General features: G+C 44.2%; 1 protein-coding gene across 3 annotated transcripts in view; it reads right to left on the reverse strand.

The window, feature by feature from the left end:
* The window catches only part of RIPOR2 (RHO family interacting cell polarization regulator 2), a 102,694-nt gene extending 83,181 nt beyond the window's left edge, over positions 1-19,513 (reverse strand). For all 3 annotated transcript variants that reach the window (XM_030817388.1, XM_030817387.1, XM_030817389.1), the window contains exon 1: positions 19,203-19,513. The gene's annotated coding sequence lies outside the window, so the exon portion shown is untranslated. The remainder of the gene's footprint in view (positions 1-19,202) is intronic.
* Positions 19,514-21,930: the final 2,417 nt, after the last annotated feature.

The following is a 21,930-nucleotide window of genomic DNA, read 5'->3' on the forward strand; positions in this document are numbered from 1 at the left end:
AGTGTTTAACAATTTCTTACTATTCTTTGTCTAAAGGATTTGAAGCTGTAATGACAGTAACGAGATAGAAAAAAAAGGCCATCTAATTCTTATCTTTAAGTACAATATAGTATAAAGAAAGAACAAATGCTTATGTATCCGAGACTGGATCCATCAACATATGGCAAATTCCCAACACCAAACACAAAAGAATACATTAGAGGCATATTTGTACATGTGTGAAATGCTGTATTACTTGCATTCTGAGCCCAAAAGGCACTATCCCATTGTTTCCCCTCTCAGAGGCCCACGTAACTCCTGTAATCACACCAAACTCTCACTTAGGTTAGTAAGTTAGCTTCCACAATCCTCTTGCCTATTTATGGTCCTTAGCCAATTTACCTAGAGTGGAGTTACATCCATTCTTATTTATTTTATTTTATTTTATTTTTTTGAGACAGGGTTTTGCTCTGTTGTCCAGGCTGAAGTGTAGTGATGTGATCTCGCCTCACTGCAACATCCACCTCCCAGGTTCAAGTGATTCTCATGCCTCAGCCTCCCAAATAGCTGGGACTATAGGTGCGTGCCACCACCCCCGGCTAATTTTTGTATTTTCAGTAGAGACAGGGTTTCACTATGTTGGCCAGGCTGGTCTCGAACTCTTGACCTCAAGTGATCCACCTGCCTCAGCCTCACAAAGTGCTGGGATTACAGGCGTGAGCCACATCCATTCTTACAGAGCAAGAAAAAGGGGGTTGGAGACTTTTCCCAAGACTCCTGTCTCCCCTAATGCACCCTCCATCACCTCACGCTCACCAGTTTTAAATCTTGTTTCTCCTGCATCATTCCGTATGCTCACTTCCAGGATGTACTCTATTCTCTGGGTCACACAAGAATTGTTTGAAGGCCACTTTTCATTTTCTGGGACTCAAATCTCACTCTATTGCCTGGCTTCTTTTGGCCCTTGTCTTTTCCATATTTTTTCTAGTTCACTGGGGAGAAAGTAGTTTTCATTCATTTTCTTGTGTCCTCATCTCATCAGCCTGGGTGAAGTTACAAACAATGGAGTAAGAGGTGCTGATTCTTTGGACAGCCTGGGAGAAATAAAGCAGGGAACAGATCTTCTCTGGAAAGATTCTCACAGGGCCTCAGACTTGTTAATGATTAAAGAATTTATTCATGGGAAAAAATGGTGGGAGAAGGACAAGAAGAGACGCAGGAGACATAGCAACAGAGGCAATGTGTGGATTCTGTTTGGACTATAAACCAACTGAAAAGTCATTTTGAGATGCTTGGGATGTTTTAATATGTACTAGATATTAGATGATAATTTACTAATTTTGTCAGGTGTAAAATGGCCCTAGGGTTATGCAAGAAAGTGTCCATACTTAGTTTGAGGCTACAGTGAGTTATGATCTTGCCACTGACTCCAGCATGGGCAACAGAGTGAGACCTTGTCTCTAAAAAACCAAACCAAAACAAAAGTGTGCATACTCTTGAGATGCAGTGGAAGCAGGTAGAAGTGAAATCCAGAGGTCTGAATTTGCTTTAAGATACTTCAGCAGCAACAATCACCAAAGGGATCGATCGAGCGTGGAAAAATCTTGCCGATTTTTGTAACTGGGAGATGGATATTCAGGAATTTGTTACCTCATTTACTCTATTCCTGTGTATGTTTGAAAAGTTTATTTATTGGGTGTTTACCAGCCCACTGCTGATACAAAAAGACAATTCCAAATAGCTTAAGAGTTTCAAGGCACTCATCCAGCATAAAGTAGGTGAGGGTAGTCTCAGAGACAGTAATTCTTAACCTTTACCCCCTTTATGGAGCGCTTTAGGACACAGTGAATGTAAGAATGGGGGACATAGACTGTAGGCAATATATGAAAACCCTTGTCCTCCTCAGGTCTCTGTGCAGATAAAGATGAGGCCACGAGAAGGGGAATGTGTCTATTTCCTCTAGAAGATGATTTGGTTTGGCCTTTTAGCCTGGTGCATTTACCCTATCCCACTTCAAAGCAAACAAGAAGGCTATAATCTGACCACACTGGTGCTCAAATTAACTGGCTTCAATAAATTCCAGATCTACCTAATTTTCCACTCCACTCAGGCCAACATCTGTGTAAATACAGAAGCCCCAACCAAACTGGGGAGCATCCTTCTTGGATGTGACCCAAATCAACAGGGGAAGAGAATCGTGTTGTCAGGGAACCTTAGATTTTGCCTCTATCATCTGGTTTATAGGGAGAAGCTTGTGGGAATATTCTGGGACTTTCACCATAAACAAGAGAACAGAGAGGTCCTAGGCTGTCAGGATCCAAAGAAACAAATGCACAATTTGAGCCAACTGGAAGCATTGAACTGGATCACATCAGCCATGCAAAAACGAAAAGATTAAATAATCTCCATGTAGGGAAGTTAGGTGTTGAAACCAACTGCCAGAGGCCTTCTCCACCATAGTGAGCTACCAAAGAATTTAGTAGTCCGGGTGCTATGAGGAGCAGGTGACCCATTAGAGGTCAAAATCAACAGAAAGAAAGGTTCATCTTCTGGTGGCTACACAGCTGTTTGTATCTCAAATATTACTTGGAACTTCAAAGAAACACCTTGATTGAAGAGGGTGATTCAGGACAATATTGCATGTTTGCAGATTGCACTTTTCCAAATGCTTTGGCACCTACTCTACATGCTAACAGCAACCCGTGAGTTAGGTAGGACCGCGATTATTATTCCTGTTTTACAGGATTAAGAAGAGGTTGTATAGAAGGGAAATTCATCTGTATTCTGAAACTGACCTGTAGGCAACTGTTCCAACAAGATTGTTAGCAGAACTGGAACTGGAATGTGGGTTTTACCACCCAGATGGGGTCTTGTTACTACTTATCTCCATTCTCCTTTAGCTAAGAATGCAGAATTCCCTTACTATTAACAATTTCCTTTCCCCGTTTCTTAATTTTCTGTCAACCGGGAGGGGAGGATCATCAGTTCTCAGAATGCCCTGTGGCCCCACAAACATCATCAATCAGTACAAATCCAATTCAGTGCTCACATGGTTTAAGAACAGTAACTGGTGTCTCACTATGACCTCCTGTTCCCGGTCCCCAGGCGTTTTACTTTCATATCCCATAACCGTTCCCCACCACTTAGGTGCTCATTGAGGGTCAACAACACAGTATAACAATAATAACAGCATTTCAGTTTCAACAAAAATAAATGGATAAATGGGTCATCTTTGCTATTCAGAGAGTAACATCCTGCACCTATACTCTTAGGGTTAAATCCACAGTCATGTCGACTGTTAGAGATGGATTTAATGGGTTTATTTGAAGACATCTGCTGCATTAAAATATTTACCCTTGTCCCAACCTCTGCATCCTCCTATTGATATAACTATCAATAACCTCTAGAAAGAGCCTAATATAATGCACTGTCTAATTTAGAGGTTCTCAAACCAGGCCACATCTTAGAATTACCTGGGGAGCATTTTTTTTTTTTTTTTTTTTTTAGACAGAGTCTCACTCTGTCTCCCAGGCTGGTGTGCAGTGGTGCCATCTCGGGTTCAAGCTATTCTCCTGCCTCAGCCTCCCAAGTAGCTGGGATTACAGGTGCACACCACCACGCCCGGCTAATTTTTGTATTTTCAGTAGAGACGGGGTTTCACTATGTTGTCAGGCTGGTCTCAAACTCCTGACCTCATGATCCGCCCACCTTGGCCTCCCAAAGTGCTGGGATTATAGGCGTGAGCCACCGCGCCCAGCACCTGGGGAGCTTTTTAAAAATGTCATTGCCCAAGCCTCATTCCCAGAGATTCTGACTTAGTCTGGGGTGGGGCCTGGGCATAAGTACTTAAAAAAAAAAAATCTTCCTAGGGTTTAATTTTTCTCCATACACACAGCATGCAGTGATCATGTCACATTTGCCTCTCATTCTTTTAACATGTAAAGAAAAAAAAAAGGAGTCATTCATGTTCTTTAGTCGCTTGGCTTCAACTTCACTGCACAAAATATTTGAAAAAGGCATTACAAATATTTACCAGAAAAACAGGATAAAATTGTGTCACTCGTTCAGTCGCATACAAGGAATGGTTCTGGGAATCTTAGGATTTAAAAGAACTTCTTCGGCCGGGCGCGGTGGCTCACGCTTGTAATCCCAGAACCTTGAGAGGCCGAGGCGGGCTGATCACGAGGTCAGGAGATCGAGACCATCCTGGCTAACACGGTGAAACTCCGTCTCTAGTAAAAAATACAAAAAATTAGCTGGGCGTGGTGCCCAGTGCCTGCAGTCCCAGCTACTCAGGAGGCTGAGGCGGGAGAATGGCGTGAAACCGGGAGGCGGAGCTTGCAGTGAGCAGAGATTGCGCCACTGCACTCCAGCCTGGGTGACAGAGCAAGACTCCGTCTCAAAAAAAAAGAAAAAAAAAGAAAAAAAAAAGAACTTCATTGCATTGTTGTGAAGACTTAAAAGGAGCCTCGTGTCAGGATTGGAACTTGTTGTCATCTGTTCCTGTGTTTTCCAATAGTTTCACTAACAAAACAAATGCCTTCTACTTCAGCAGTGCTGAGACCAAAGAATCCAGCCTGCCTGGGTTTGCGGCACGGCAGCACCACTTTATACTGTGTGGCTTTCACGGATTGCTTAAGCTTTCCAGACCTATCCGTATAACAGGGATAATAAAAGAACCAAACTCATAGGTCGCTATGAAAATTATACAGGTCAATTAATGGAAAGTGCTTAAACAGTGAAAGGGTTCATTGCTGTTCTTGTTACAGTGATGAGGATATATTATCAAGTCAATTCCAGTTTACTAAAGTCTAGTTTGAGACTTCCTGTACATCTCCTAGAGGAAAAAAAGCTTCAAAGGAGGTTGATTTCATGAATTTTATCATGTACCTGGGCTGTCATTTTTAACTACTGTGCATTCTCAACTCTCTTGAAAGTTGAATTAATAAGGTGAGATTCAATTATAGAGACTACATAATATCAGGATGTCAAAAATAGTTGGCTCTTCCTATTAAAAAATAGGCTGGGCGCGGTGGCTCACGCCTGCAATCTGAGCACTTTGGGAGGCCAAGGTGGGTGAATCAAGAGGTCAGGAGATCGAGACCATCCTGTCAAACATGGTGAAACCCCATCTCTACTAAAAACACAAAAATTAGCTGGGTGTGGTGGCACATGCCTGTAATCCCAGCTACTCGGGAGGCTGAGGCACAAGAATCGCTTGAACCCGGGAGGTGGAGGTTGCAGTGAGCTGAGATTGTACCACTGCACTCTAGCTTGGTGACAGAGCAAGACTCCATCTCAAAATAAATAGATAAATAAATAAATAAGTAAATAAATAAATTGGTATTAAACGTGGCACAGGATCCCAGGGTATTTTACCACCAGAAGGAATGATTTTTAAGAGCAATTTTCTATGATATGATTGTGAGCTTTTCAGTGAAACCCTCCAGACAATCAGCTGCTCTGAACGTTTTCTTTTTGAAGAACGCCATTCACACTGTATATTTCTCAAACCTCATCCCAAGACATTGGAAGTGAAAACACAGGGAGCAATGAATGCGGGTGTTGAGTCTAATCAAATGGGATGAGCAGAGTTTAGAATGTGAACCAGGCAATGTCTTTCACAAATGACATGCATTCGCTTAAGAGTGTATTTAGATTCCTAGGAGGGCCAGAATTTTTTTCTGTACCAAAAATACATCATTTGGCAAGATGAGTCTATTGTTTGAGTCAGCAGTGCGGGTGTTCCAGCCCCAGGAGCAGATGCCCTCCAACTGTTCAGACTGGGGTATTCAGGGTGAAGAGAGAAGGGGTCCACAGCATGGACAGGTGGCTGCACACAGCCAGTCATAGCACCCCTCCCCCTCCGCCATCCTCCAGATTTGGATTCCGGATTACACTGTGTGCCACAATTAATATTCGCAGCGGGAAATGGCAAGTATCAAATTTACCAGTTATGTTTCTGTTAGCACTTCCAGAGTCAAGGAAAATTGTTTAATAAGGGCATTTGTCTTAGTAAATGAAAGTTCGTCTAAACTTTACATGTGTATGTATTACCTATTTCCTGAGAGTTGGCTCCGAGGCAATTTCATGCCGTCATACCTCTCATTACCAGAGGGCCTTAAGTTACAGAGAATCTTAAAGATGGTCACAGTTAGTGTTTTTATTTTTATTTACTTGTTTATTTTTTGAGATGATGTCTGGCTCTATTGCCCAGGCTGGAGTGCAGCGGCAGGATCTCGGCTCACTGCAACCTCCACCTCCAAGGCTCAAGGGATTCACAGCCTCCCAAGTAGCTGGGACTATAGGCACGCACCACCATGCCTAGCTGAGGCAGGAGAATTGCTTGAACCCAGGAGGTGGAGGTTGCAGTGAGCAGAGATCAAGCCATTGCACTCCAGCCTGGGTGACAGAGCGAGACCCTGAAGAAAGAAAGAAGGAAGGAAGGAAGGAAGGAAGGAAGGAAGGAAGGAAGGAAGGAAGGAAGGAAACCTCAAGCCAAAGTGTAATGCTAGGCACAAAATATGCACTCAGTTAAATGACACCTATCATCCTATTATTATCATCGTCATCACTAAGGTCAAAGGTAAAAAGACAAATGGCCTTACCTAAACAAAGCTTTGTGTTTTTATACTTTGCTGTGTTTTCCTAATTAAGTTGGTCTTACTAGAACCTATAATCTGAAGCGATAAGTTCTGGTACAGTAATACAATTATTATGAAGTTGTAACTCCATTGTCTAAGCTGGGCTCCTCTGTGAGGGGGTGTGGGGCAAGGGGGTAAGTCATCTTCAACTCACCTTGCTAATATTTTCTGCAGACAAAATCTGCTTATGGCAAGTAAAGTTGCCTTAGATAAGCTGTATCACTTTTTCTCAAAAAAGGGCAATTGAGAGCCAAATAGAGATCTCCCTTTTTCTCTTGTTGAAATTTCCTTTGGTTGCCCTTTTTTGGATCTTTAGAGAGCTTGATGGAGGGATAAGAAAATAAAAATGAAGATCAATATGCAAGGTGTTGCCTCTTGAACTTCACTGCAATGAACTAGCTCAATTTAACCTCCCATGTATATGTTCCCATATAAGACATTACTTTTACAATTCATCACTAAGGGAATGTGTCCTTTAAGGAATTGCTGTATTTTGTATACCCATCTTTCTGCTAGCAGGAACTTAGGTGATAACTTCCTATGTGCCCCTTTCTGCCTGGTTACAAGGAAGCTCAGAGTAAAATTTATTGCTCCCTCATAACAAGAACATATTTACTTTCTCTGGCTCCTCTTGATACTGGTATTCTTCTTTTAAAATTGTTCATTATTGTAACCTGTCTCAACTCAGCATCAGGGAGTAGTTTTTTGTTTTGTTTTGTTTTTTTTTTCAGTAAACTTGAACCACCTCTTAGTCTTCTCTCAATTACCAGGTGTGAGTTCAAAGGGGCCTTAGCAGCTATCTATTGCTTGACAGAAGTCACAAGGAAATTTCCATTGATGTCCATTCATTGCCCCATAATTTGTTCCAGCTGTTTGTTTCAGTTTTTGGAAGCCACTGGATCATGGAGGTTCAGGGACAATGTGGGAACAAGTAGTGTGATCATTACTGTAAATCTCCCGTAAATCTCGATAAAAGAAATAATCATCATTCCCATTGAATTATTCCCATAAAGGAAACTATACTCAGGCTAACATGGGGCCCATGAAGATAACTTCTTTTGCACTGATTTGAAAAATGGGCACTTCTGGAAGAGATAAAATATGAGTTAAGTCAGTGAATCACAGCTATTGTTCTGGAAATTATATTCAAATCTAGTCAGTCCAAATCCGAGAACTCTATTTGTGATGCAAATCAAAAAAAAATACTTCTACTTAGCAAACCAATACAATTTTGCATATCATTCAGATTGGTTACCACTTTAAATCTTTTCTGATAGAGAGATAGAAGGGTAAACCATGCGTGAATTAACCACATCTGATGCTATTCATTTTCCTTCAACTGCAGGTAATTATCCTGCATAATTCTCCTATGCATAAATTAAAACTGCATGAATTAACAATGAGCTTGTTTTCCTACATTCAGTAATTAAGACAAAATTGATCAAGGGATACTTTACATGTGGGCACAGATCAGACAAAAGTCCTCACAAAAGGAAAGGAATGATTCCTTTTTTCTCTCAAGTTTGTTTTTTTCTCCATTTCTCTCCCCTTTTGTGGTGTTGTTCAGATCTCTGAGGCGTCAATCGTTTGTAAGAGGAAGGAGAAGGCACGCCACTGATGTGGCATTATTTATCAGGATGCATTGCTTATTTGGAGAAAAAGTGCCCATTTCATTTCCTGATGATAGGGCATCTTTGCAGACACACTGCTTACCCAGCTGGAATAATGAACCTTTCAGATGGAGGATGTGAAAAATCTTCTTCTTGATTATAATAGAAGCCTGAAGAGTCTCATTAACGCCTTGATATCAACTGAGAACCCCAGCCTACGTGGACAGTCTCTGTTTCGAGGTGCTAAGCCAAAAGATCTGGCAGCCACAACTCAGCTAAGTTATGTGGGAGAACTCGGGCTTTTTGAACATGCTACAAACTGGCAGTTGCTGTGGGAACTGTGGCTCTGAATTTGGAGTCTGTGTATTTACATCCACAGCCGCAGCACAGCCCAGACTCTGATGCCAGACGGCCTAGGTTTAAAACCAAGCTCTGCCTCTTAGTAATTTTTCAGAGACTCCATTCTCTCATCTATAAAATGGAGTAATTGACTCAGGGTGTTGTGAGCACTCAATGAATTAGTACATGTGCCTGGTACATTAGAAAGCTATTTAGTGATAGCTATTACTTTTATAATAATATAAAACATGTTTATTTAGATTGGATGTTTCATTGTATGAGAAGCTTGGCCAGGCGTGGTGGCTCCCACCTGTAATCCCAGCACTTTGGGAGACCGATGCAGGGAGATGCTTGAGCCCAGGAGTTCGAGACCAGCCTGGCCAACATGGTGAAACCCCATCTCTACAAAAAATACAAAAATTAGCCGGGTGTGGTGGCATGAGCCTGTGGTCCCAGCTACTCAGGAGGCTGAAATGGGAGGATCGCCTGAGCCCAGGAGATTGAGGCTGCACTGAGCTGTGATCTGGCCGTCGCACTCCAGTCTGGGTGACAGAGTGAGACTCCGTAGTTTTCTGTCAATATGCAATATGAGATATGTGTACACATATCTGTAATTCAGAATTTGCATTTATTTGTTGTTGTTGTTGTTTTGTCTTGCTTTTTGTTGTTGTTGTTGTTGTTTTAAGAGACGGGGTTGTCAAAGCTGGACTTGAACTCCTAGTCTCAAATCATCTTCCCACCTCAGCCTCTGGAGTAGCTGGGACTACAGGCACAGACCACCACACCTGCCTTAGACTTCATATTGATTTTTTGAAAATTTCGATGGCTTCAAACTCCTCTTGTGCCCAGGAAGGCCTTGCCTGTGTACCTACACTCAAGATCCTATGATTCACCTAAAGGGAGATGATAGAGGGAAGGTCATTTTTACCATATGCAGAATCTTATGTGCAAGGCTTGGCCAGGCTTATACTCCCAGCTGGATTATAAAGGAGTAAAACTAGTCCCCTACACGAAAAACTATGCATCCTTTCAATAGGGCTTTTTTCAGTACCTTTAGCCTGATTACTGTATATTCACATTTATGAAAACATCTTGAGTTAATGCAGCCCCTTAGTCCCTTCTTGCTTTGGCTATTTTCTTCCATTAGTGGGGGATAGAGCCATTTTGTGACAACCAAAGAACAAAACCAAACCAAAACAAAAACTACATCTGGAAAACATCCTAATGTGAAGAAATACACATTGAGGATCTGGAAAAAAAAATGACCCTTAAAAAAGAAATACCACGTGCCATTTCTATCCTATTTTAGGCCAAAGACCATTATGACAAAATTCAAAGGGCAAACTTTTTTTGGAATGTCATGGGAGCCTGAAAAGGGAGCAATTCCTGACCTTTATGTCATTACAGGGGCAGGTTTCCATTTGCAAAACCAAGTGTCCAACTGAGGACATTAGTCGTGTTGTAAGAGAAAATGGTCATACTTCAAATAGGCCATAGTTTGGTGATTGAAGGGGGAGGGCAGGAAGAACAAATCACTCCTCCTCCCTCCAGAGAAACACTGTTTTTGCTGCCTCCAGGCTGGCTGAGTGGACCTCCCGGGGTGGAGAGCCCCCATTGAGGAGTCAGAACATCTCAGCACTAACCAGCTAATCCATTCGTTTGGTTTCTTAATTTGTGAAATTAGAGACATTGATGTTACATCACAGAGTTGTTCTGTGGTTTAAATGAGACCACGGTTGTAAAAGTTGTTGAAAACTGCAAAAATCCACAGAGATATAAGGCACTATCACTTGGACTAAAGTATCGTGATGACTATTCTCAACTGGACCTTGAACTTAAACTTGAGGAACAGCAGACTTTAGGTATCAAAGAAGGAGGCGTGTGCAGAAGAGAAGTGGTAGAAAAGGGAAGACCAGCAGTCAATGGCTGGAGGAAGTAAGGGATCACCAGTTGTGGCAGAATGTATTGCAGGTGTCAGAGCACAGTGGTCAATCCAATTACTTTTTCTTTCTTTCTTTTTTTTTTTTTTTTGAGACAGAGTTTCACTCTTGTTGCCCAGGCTGGAGTACAGTGGTGCGATCTTGGCTCACTGCAGCCTCCGCCTCCCGGGTTCAAGTGATTCTCCTGCCTCAGCCTCCTGAGTAGCTGGGATTACAGGCACCTGCCACCACACCCGGCTAATTTGCTTGTATTTTTAGTAAAGCTGGAGTTTTACCATGTTGGCCAGGCTGGTCTCAAACTCCTGACCTCAGGCGATGCACTTGCCTCAGCCTCCCAAAATGCAGGGATTACAGGCGCAAGCCACCGCGACTGGCACTTTTTCTTACTGGCACTTGTTCTCTTTTTCTCCATCTCGTAAGTGGGACCCTAATTTGAGGACACTTCCTGAAGTAAGGTTTGCACTACCTATGCTTGCTACATTGAGACGGCTCTGCTTTGAAAAGAAGTTATTTGGATTCCTGTTTGTTCACATGCTAGATTAGCCAGTTTGAAACTAAACTCCTTCTCAATGGTACCAACTCCACTTTCCCAAATCCTCCCCCGACAAACCAAAATGTGCAACAGTTTGCTTCTAATATACAATTTAAGAATGGGTTTCTCAGACCAATATTCTGCAGGAGGAGAAGGTGAGCTTTAGATTTGGCTGTTCTGTGACTGCTGCTCTCATGTTATTTACCTTACAGGGAAGAAATTTGATAGGAATAACACAAGACTGTGGTCATATTTGACCTTTTTCTGTGTCTGACCGTATAAACCAATCTAGTTATTTATTGCTGTGTGACAAATCGTTCCAAAATGTAGTGGCCTGAAACAACAGCAGTGAGTCAGGAATTGGGAAGGCCTCTGCCAGACAGTTCTGGCTCAGGGTCTTTCCTCAGTCAGATGGTGGCTGGACATGGAACAGCAGGGTTTGGAGGAGCTGGGGGCTGGCCAGGCATCTTTCTCTTTCTTATCATCTCAGGTCTCTCTACGTGATCAGGTAGCTTGGGCTTCCTCCTAGCATGGTAGTCTCAGGATAGTCAGACTGCTTGCATGGCTGCTGATAGCTTCAAGAGTTAGTATTCCAGCCAATAAGGTAGAAGTTGAATGATCTTTTATGATCTAGCCTTAGAAATCACATTCTCTATTGATTGAGAAAGCCACAGTTTTGAGGGGAGAGAACATAAACCCCCATCTCTCCATGTATCAGAGTATCAGAGTCACTTTATTGAAGGATCATGTGGGGTGGGAGTTATTACTGAGGGCATCTTTGGAAAATATAATCTGCCAATCTGCCATATGGATAGACTGCAAGTAGTTAAAGGTTAAATTGCAGAAAGTCAATATTTATCCCTGATACAGATACTTACATAAAATCTCTCCTTAATCTCCAGATAGCAACTTCTTTTTTGTTTTTTTTTAACTTATTTATTTTTTTAATTTTTATGGATACATAGTAGTTGTGTATATTTAGGGGATACATGAGATATTTTGATACAGGCACACAATAAATAATAATTACATCAAGGTAAATGGGGGTATCCTCCAGAGAGTAACTTCTAATGTGGTAAAACAGGCAACTATTGTGACGCCTCTCCCCTACCTCCCCTTTGTATCTTAATGACTTAACACTTGTTAAACTTCCTAAAAATCTCAGACATCCACTTGTGTTCTGCCACATGCTACTGTCCCTCAGAGAAGGATTGTGCCATGCATATACACCTGCAGCTCCCCGAGTTCCTCATGACTTTCAGTGGCAGCTGCACCAGATACAGTGAGCGGCACTCAGCATCGTCCCAATCCCTTCTTGCTGCCTTCCTTACTGGAGCTGGGAAGCTGAAAACTGCACTGCCCAGAATCCCCTGCAGCTAGGATTCCATGTGTGAGTTGGGGCCTCCATCAAATGCACATGCACAAGATTGAAGGTGTGCACTTACACAGCAAGGCTGTGTGTATGAGTTTCAGATGGCTGTTGTAACAAATTGCCACAATTTTACTGGCTGAAAGTGAAAATGACACATATTTACAGTTCTGGAGGACAGAAGTCTAAAATGGGTTTCACTGGACTAAAATCAAGGTGTTGGCAGGGCTGTGTTACCTTCTGGAGGCTCGAGGAGAAAATCTGTTTCCTTGCCCTTTCTAGGTACTAGAGGTCACCTGCGTTCCTTCCCTTGTGGGTCCTTCCTCCATCTTCAAAGTCAGCAATGTTCCATCTCCCTGATCTTTCTTCCACAGTCACATTCCCTCTGACACAGCAGGGGAAGGTTCTCTGTTTTTAAGGACAAATAGATTGGGCCCAACTGGGTAATCCAGGATACTGTCAAGTCCTTGACTTAATCACATCTGCAAAGTCCCTTTTGCCATGTAGGGTGACATAGTCACAGGTTCCTGGCATTAGGACATGGACATCTTTGCGGGGGTGGATGTGCATTATTTTGCCTACCATAGCAGACTTCTGCTTCTTCTATTGTCACTGCTGGCAGCCACCTTCATGTAGTGGCTTCCTGGCTGGCTTTTTCCTGACCATGCTAGTGGTAGTCTCATTCTGGAGCCAGTAGCTTCTCAAATCAGTGCACAGCTTCTTTTGTTTTTGGAGATGGAGTTTTGCTTTGTTGCCCAGGCTGGAGTGCAGTGGTGTGATCCCTGCTTACTGCAACCTCCGCCTCCCAGGTTCAAATGATTCTCCTACTTCAGCCTACCGAGTAGCTGGGATTACAGGCGTATACCACCGTGCCCAGCTAATTTTTGTATTTTTAGTAGAGATGAGGCTTCACCATGTTGGCCAGGCTGGTCTCAAACCCCTGACCTCCAATGATCCACCTGCCTCGGCCTCCCCAAGTGCTGAGATTACAGGTGTGAGCCACCGCGCCCGGCCAGTGTATAGCTTCTTGAGTACAGGTTAGGCAGTGGCTCCAGTAGCCCAGTTTTACAATGTACTTTTCTTAGGTGTTCCAAAAAGCTCAACCTAGAGTGTGTTTCCTTATCCTTCAACTTAGAGAGTGTTTGGTTGGCCTTCCTGACCCAACAATCCTGTAACCCATTTTATTTTATATCTTTTCTGCTGAGTAGATTCTATTCTCTGCAACTGAGCCCTGATGAATGTTGGATCACCTGTGGGTGTCCATCACCTCAGCTTCATCTCTCTTTTTTTCTAAGCTCCACTTATTTCTGAGGATGAAGCATCACCGAGACAACTCTAAATTAGATGAGAACTTGGGAGGATACAGATCAAAATGGCTAAAATGCTGCCAATAACCTTATAAACTAAAAATATGGCACTGCAATTCAAGGGTTACAGCCGGTGGTTATCATGGAATCTTCATGTAGCATAGGTTAACCTTGAACCTCTGCATATCAGCAGGGCAACTAGTGTGAGTATTCATTAATTGGAAGGTAGATTGTCACAGCTAAGGCCAAAGCCAAGTCATTCCAGGACTTCATATGTAGCAAAAAGTAGAGAAATCAAGCGTCATACTGGAATTGACCTCTTGGGAGTTGCACTAGCTCCAGGAGCTCCAGGAAACTGTCACTTTGAATTTATTTCTCCTAGTAGGAGGAGGAAAATCACGTGTGCTTTTAGCGTTTCTCTGCCTTGCTTTTGTATTTCTCAGGTACTCTCCCCACTTTCCTGCCCTTGCCTTCCTTCCAAGAGCTCTCCTGGAAGCCAAGGTCAGAAGGAGACAAGCTTGAAGAGAATGGAGTCATTGTTTCTTCATTTAACATCCAAAACAATTTGTTTGAGAAGGAAGAGATCACTTCCAGGGGTAGAGGTAAAGGCCAATAACATTAAACCCAAAAGTGAAGAGGCAAATACAAGAAAGAATTAAAAGACACTGTTGTTTTTCTGTACATAAGGTTGGTTTTCGGTGTGGTCATTGGCCAACCTTGTTCTAGTAGCATCATCATTAATAGTAGCCTTGTTTCACAATTGTTCTTATCTGACCTTCCTTGCAAGACATGCCTTTTGACTGTCCCTAATTTTCCTACCTTCAGTCTTGATCTTAAATCTAGGTTCACAGGCAGTTAGTTAATAGTTGATACCTACCATTGGGTAGGCAGCATGCAAGTCCCAAGGATATAGGAACAAACAAAACAGACCCTCTGTGCCTTCAGGGGGCTCACAGTCTTCCTAGTCTTTTTGTCTGGTAAATATTCCCTTTTCCTTTCCATTTACCTGTAATCTTAGAATAGGCACATGAATGAAATCTTCACTGACTACTCCAATCACAGCCTTCTTCCTTTGACCTCTTATAGTCCTTTTCTCTAGGGTGACTGTATGATTGCAACACTTCTGAGTGGAAGGTGGTGCTATTAATAATTATGCTGCAGCAACAGGTGTCTATGGGGCAAACCAGGACATCCAGTCACTGATAGCACACTATCCAACTCAATTGTGCTCCTCCTACTTCTCCACCAGACTGTGCTCCCTAGAAGGTATAATCAATATCTTACACTTTTTCTTTTTCTTGAGGGTCTCACTCTGTCACCTAGGCTGGAGTACAGTGGCATTATCTCTGCTCACTGCAGCCTTGACCTTCCAGGCTCAAGCAATCCTCCCATCTCAGCTTCCGGAGTAGCTAAGACTATAAGCATGCATCACCATGTCTGGCTAAATTTTCTTTTCTTTTTTTTTTTTTTTTTTTTTTTTTTTGTAGAGATGGGGTTTCACCATGTTGCCCAGGCTGGTCTCAAACTCCTGGGTTCAAGCGATCTTCCCACTTTAGCCTTCTAAAGTGCTAGGATTACAGGCATGAGCCATTGTGCCCAGCCAATATGTTATACTTTTATATTGAATGAGATGTCTAACTTTGTCCAGACCTTAGAATAATTGCCCAGTAAACACATGCTTAAATTGAAACAAAAGTGGGATTCTCCTAAATTATATAACATCATAGACTTGAACTTAAAATCCACCTCAGAATTAAAAATGATTGCGAATCAGTTTTAGAATGCTAAACGGTGTAAAAAATACTTCCTTTGAGACTCCTCTCTCCTTGGTCTGGTAGAGAACTCATTTTGATCTAATGGAACACAACATAGAAATATTGCACCTCATTTGCTTTCACTGTTGAAAAAAATCTAATTTCCTATTTAATTAATGTAATGAACTTGTGAAAACATTCATCTCCTCCACACAGCACTCATCAGTGTCATGTAAACAATGCACAATAAAATAAATTGGAGCAGCTTCTTTTCTTCATAATGTTCCGGGTTTCCTTAGAGGGAATTAAATCCAGCACAGGGCCATGTGTAAATGATCTTTTTTCTAGATAGCCTGCTGCACTCAGGAAAACATGTATTATTTTTAGGGAATGTTTCCAACCTAAGTGAGATGAGTTTACTGTGACCAAAAAACAAAACAAAACAAGACAAAAACGTGGACCATGAACCTAGAGAAGAAGTTGGTGGCTGCAGAGAGGAGACACAGAAGAGGGAAGAGGACATGTGAGGGTTTCATGCTTAATTCACTGGAGATACATGATGCATTGAGTGATTTTGTTCAGTTGAATCAACTTGAAGGCTTCCATATGCATAACAGTGAGGTTCTCGTTTTCAGGGGGAAAATGTTGTTTCAAGAAACTGCCTATAAGTAAATGAAATGAAGAAACGAAGCTGAAAGAAGGGCTCCTTCCAGATGAAAAGGCATATACTCATGATCATTCTCCTTTTCTGAACAGATCTTTATAATAATCACATTGCGGGGTGTTTACATGACAACTGCTTTATGACACCATTCTGCACCTAGGTTTGCCTTTGGGGAGCCAATTATGAGCGACTGGGCTATCTGTACCTCCTCTTCCCACCCCCACCCCACCCCAATTCCCTTGCTCCATTGTCTGTTTTCAGCTGGTATTCTTTTCTGGTTGAATGGCCACAAACACAAGCTGTCTATCTCCCCCAGCTCATGGAGCTCAGCTTGGCAGATGAATGTAACCCTGGTAAAGGAGCCGTACACAAGCACGAGGCCCTGCTCACAGGACCACTGGAGCAGGAAGCCCAAGTAGAAAGTCAAATCTGCCATTGCCCTGAGGAGCACCCATTGTGTAAATAAAATGGACTTTCACTTCTATCACCACTTCCTCCCAAGAAAAGCAAGGAACTGTTTTTAGACTTCTGACTTCTTTTCGGAATGAAAACAGATAATCCATTGAATGCAATAAATGATTAAATAAAACTCTGGTTTGCAAACCCTTCAACCCAAGGGACTGTTGTATGTACAATTCGGCCATTTAATATAAAATCTGAAATCTGTGCTATTCACCCTGCACAGTTGCCTTTGTCTATATTTTAGTCTCTTGACAGAGGGATGAACCAATAATCTGTGAATTAACACAAAATGTAACAGAGAAGTGTCTTGGTTATACTTAGAAGTGGGCATGTGGTTGGTATTACAGTTGGGCTGTGGGGTTGTAGTAGGGGTGTTTCCACTTTAGTGACCTCAGATTTAGGGAAGGACTCTTGGCAGTCATTAGCAGGGCCCCAGGTCAGTGGGTATGAATACTAAAGAGAAGAATTTTTATGTGAGTTTAGCTAACAAGATCCGCAGATATAAATATCTCCCTCCACCCGCCCCTAGCCTCCTTGGCTTCTCCAGGTCAACCTTGGTTGCGTCCCTTCTCTCCTGGAAATAACTTCACTTTGCAGTTAACAAAAGGAAGGAGAGCCATTTCTGGAATTGTGTTTGTGTAATCAGAATTCTATGCAACTCCCTAGTGCATGCTTTCGGTTTTCCTTCTCTCTAGCTTGGTATTTCTTTATATTTATACTGAGGATAAAATATTTAAAGCGAAATCTCACATTAGAGTGTCAGAGGAAGAGAAGAACAACAGCAATTGGGGGGTCCTTTGGAAAAGCAACATATGCAGTATGTTTTTGCTAAACAGTTTCTCCAATGTTCAAGTTTTCAGATGTTTGGATGCAGTAAATTTTTGGACAGGCAGATGCATTACCTTCCCCCGGGGGAAAAGACACAATTTGACACGATTGCAACTGAAGGGGAAGCTAGCACAGAAAGCTAATCCTGAGTGCTGGGAGATGGGGGCTTCAGATAGGGGAGTTCCTCAAGCTGCTGTTACCCTAAGTTGGCACATCCCTGCAGTTTGTTCCTACAGAAAGATAACTACTGATGCTTCCTAATTAACCACTGGAGAATAGCCATGATGGTGCTGGTTCTCGGAGAGTTCATGGCTGACATCCCCTGCTTGTGACAGCAGCTAAAATACAATTTGATGAAGGTAGATGGTGTGAGTGGGCAAGCTCAGAGGCTGGTCCAAAATGGCTGGAGGAGCAAAGGGAAGAGGGGAATTGAGTGAGTGGGAATATCCGGTAGAGGAGGGAAGGAGGTGGGTACACTCTCAGAGCAAGACAGACCCGATAGAAAACAAAAGGGAAGAAATGATTGTGGGTCAGGTAACAACCGGGCAGACGCTCACACAGGATGCCCAGTCCCGTAGAGATGGCCAAGTACAATTTTTTCAGAATGGGGGCAGTGATTAGTCACAATCCTAGACCTTCTACCAAGCGTGTGGACATAAGAGGGTAGGAAGTGGGGAGTAGGGAGGAAACAGCCCCAACATATATTTTAAGACAGTCACAACTGTTTTCCCAGATCAAAAGCTTGAACATTTTTCCTCAGTCACTCAAGCAACATGTAGGTATCTCCAAGACAAGGACCTACGAGCCTACCAATCTTGCTCAGCGCCACCCCCATCCCAGCGGAATTAGCCTGGTTCTCCTGCTTTTCCACTTGCTCTCTCGCTCTCCAGGGAGCTGTCACTTCTCACAGCGCCTCTGCCACCTTAGCACCTGATGACTTCTGCTTATCCAATTTCAAAATGCACCTACTCCCTTCGAACGTGAGGGATCTCTATCTGCTGCCCACTGCCCTGCGAGAGGGAGCTAGAAGGTTATCGTCTGGGGCAAGAGAGCTGCACATGCTCCGCTTGGCCAGCCCCCTCCCATGCCACGGACACCTGCTAGGGTGCTCCTGTCCTCAGGTGCATCCCCTCCCCCCATCTTTCCAGACACAGGTCGGCATCAAAGCAACACATTTTTTCCTTTCTTGTCCCTCTTCCCAATTCTCATCCTCCCATTCCACCCGGCCGATTTGGAATTCAGACACGGTAAGGAACGAGCCGGTTCATAGTCCAGCTCAATCGGGCAGCCCGGGGGCAAATGAAGACCCTTGAGACTGCCATCCCATCCCTGAGCTGGATTCCCCATAGGCTCTGCGAGTGCCGAAGTCGTTCCGTGCCAGGGGGCCACCCAGGACTCCCATCTGGGGGCGCTCGCACACACACCCCTCCCTGACTCCCGGGGCCCGGCGCTTCCTCGCCCCAGAAATGTCCCAACCGCGGGCAATGCTGTGGGCCCCTCTAACCTTGGCCCGTTCCTCCACTCCCCAGGGCATCCTTCAGTTCTGCTTGCAAAAAGTGCGCGTGCCCCTTTCGCTCAGCAACTTCCCGACCGTACCCTGTGGGCTTCAGATGCCCGAACCCACCAGTGTGGTGGAAGCTGAGGACGCTCCGGTTTCAACGGCTGCTTAGCATGCAACGCTCATTCAAGTCGAGGACACCCCTCCCCACACAGACCTCACCGCGTTGTACGCAAAATCAGAAGCAAAAAAGGAGAAATGAAAAGGTGAACCTACCTAACGACGACGGCTCCTGGTCATGTCAGGGGCACACTCAGGGTTCTCTGGCATATAAAAGCCTCCGCACCAATGCAATGCCCGGAGCTGCCCGCACCTCCGGCTTTGCACACAGCCTGAGCTCGCTCACTTGGGTGAAGGGGACCCCGGGAGGCAGTCGGGTGGACGCGAGCTGTCCCCAGCGCCCGCTGCCCTGCTGCGTCCGCTCGCAGCAGCTGCGGCGCGCGGGGTGAAGTTGCGGGGCTGGCGGGCGCGAGGGTGGCGGAGCGCGGAGCGAGAGCGGCGGAGCGGGCGGAGGGGCGGGAGCCGTGAGGAGGGGGAGGCGCGGCGCGGGGGCCGGCGGCGTCACTTGTGCTGGGAGGGGAGGGCGGGTGGAGACAGCTGCTTGACAGCTACTTCAGCCCAACTCCAGGAGGCTGCGCTTCGGTGCCTGCTTCCAGCTGATCGCCGGCACGCCAGGCTCCTTTGCAAGAGCTGGCGCGGCAGCTTTGGAGTGATCCGTGGAATCGCGCCGGGGAGCAAGCCCGGTGGATCCAGCGCGCTGGAGGGAGAGGGCAGAGGAAAGGAGCCGAGGCAAGGAAAGGCCCTTTCAGCTAACCTTTTGGGATCTTTCATACAGGCTGGGCTGTGCATTGAAAAAAATGAGGCGGTGGTGTATGGGGTGGGGGCGGTGTGGGGGTGAGGTTGGTTGTCCACCGCAAGGGTTGTGCTGGAAAGCCCCGCTGGGGAGGGCTGCTTTGTAGGGCACTCTCTCTACCGGGGCTGCTTTGGACACAGTTCTCATAAAGATGGCAGAAAGATAATTGTTTTTTATTTTGTTCTGGTGGATTTGAATGATAAAGGTTTCCTTTGGGAAAAGCATGGGTCTGCCTGATAGACAGACATTCCCAAAAAAGGGGCTTTTGGAGTGGAAACTGTATGGGACTGGGAGTCGACAAGGACCCAGGGAAAAGGTCCTGACTCAGTCTCCATCCTTACATAGGGATTCCCTGCTATGCCTCAGTTTCCTCATCTGTTAAGTGATCATAATGAATAAATTGTGTATTTAGAATATGTTAACTAGAATAGTACCACAAGCCACATCCTCTCCCTCACACACCACTTGAGATTCAGTCACCTTGTGAAAGGATCGGTAAGAATCAGTGAGCTGAGACGTTAGCTGAAAGGGAACATCCTAGGAGATGTGTCGACATGGGAAACACCCACATCCAGTGGTGGTCTGGGCACTGCATCCTCGGGCTGGAATACAAGCAGCCAGAACCATCACCTGATAAACTGTGTCATAATTCACCTAGGAATACAACAGAAACGGCAAAGTCGGCTTGATCCCCAGAAAGAACGCCCAAGAGCATGCCTTGGTCACCATGTCTTTGCCTTAGACCATGAAGAGTAGCCTGAGCAGTTCCTTGGCCTGAGCCCTCATTACAGCTTCTACCCTTCTTCCAACCTATAAAGTAGTTTCTGACAGCACTTAGTCTCCTCATGTAGGCATTCCTTTGGAGGAGAAAATGTGTTGACCACATGGCATGGATATGTCAGGCAGCCTGGCAAGTTATTTTTCATATGTTTTTAATATTGGGATTCTGGTCAATACATGAGTCTCCGGAGAGTTTCGTTGACTTGAGTCTGTCCTTACACTGCTGAACACTACTGTTTATCAACTATCTTATATTGTAGGCTCCAGAGCAGATATTTTACAAGCATTGTATCCTTTATTCCTGATTATAATCCTCCAGCAGGTGTTATCATGCCCATTTTATAGATGGGGAAACCAAGATTCAAGAGACTTCATATGGCTTGTCCAAGATGACACAGGTTAACCAACTTTAGATACACATGCGAAACCTGGGTTTGGACACCCACAAACATGGGCTATGGTGATACTATCCTGTCCCAGATCCTCACCCTTCAGAGGACACAACTAAGCTGTGCCTGGACTCCTGAGCTGCAGAAACTGTGAGATCATAAACATGTGTTGCTTTAAATGACTGTTTGTGACAAGGGGTTATGCAACAAGAGATAATGAAAATATCTACACCACAGAAAGAATCATCTTTAAAAAAATGACCTGTACTGTGGTCACTCTGCTGCTTGAAACTGCATTGGGTCCCCATTTGGAGTATAGAGCAAAAGCCAAACTCCACACCAAGGCTTACCAAGCCCCTTCCAGTCCCTCCAGCCTCACTCATGCCTCTCTCTTCTCTCTCCTCTCAGTTCCTTATACACTCCAGGCCACTTCTCAGAGAGGTCTTCCCTGGCCACATCTTTAAGTACATCCTGCCCCCAACAGTTATTCTCTTTCTTAATGCCCTGTGTTTTTTTTATAGCACCAACTGTAAATTGTAAAGACTTTACTTGCCTCTTTGCTTATTTCTTGTCTTACTAGACTGTGAGCTCATAGGGCAGGGCCCATCTCTGTCTGATATACAGTGCTCCCAGCATAGAGCAGGAACTCCATAGCTACATACTGAATGAAAGATGGATCACCCAGTCATTCGGAAGCACCCCTTCACTCTTACATTGATCCTTTTATTTCCCTTGCCAACCCCACCCTGCAACTTATCTGCAACCACGTAGCTTTTGCCCATTTCCAAATAGCCACATCTATTCATTAAGATCCAGTTTAAATACCTTAATCTGCATCCATTTTTCCAAGATCACTTGCCTCCCCCCGCTTTTTTTGCCCTTTCATTTCAGAGCTTTTATAGCACCTTAGTTTACTCTCCAG

This window comes from Nomascus leucogenys, chromosome 8, assembly GCF_006542625.1.
Source record: "Nomascus leucogenys isolate Asia chromosome 8, Asia_NLE_v1, whole genome shotgun sequence".
NCBI classification, from domain to species: domain Eukaryota; kingdom Metazoa; phylum Chordata; class Mammalia; order Primates; family Hylobatidae; genus Nomascus; species Nomascus leucogenys.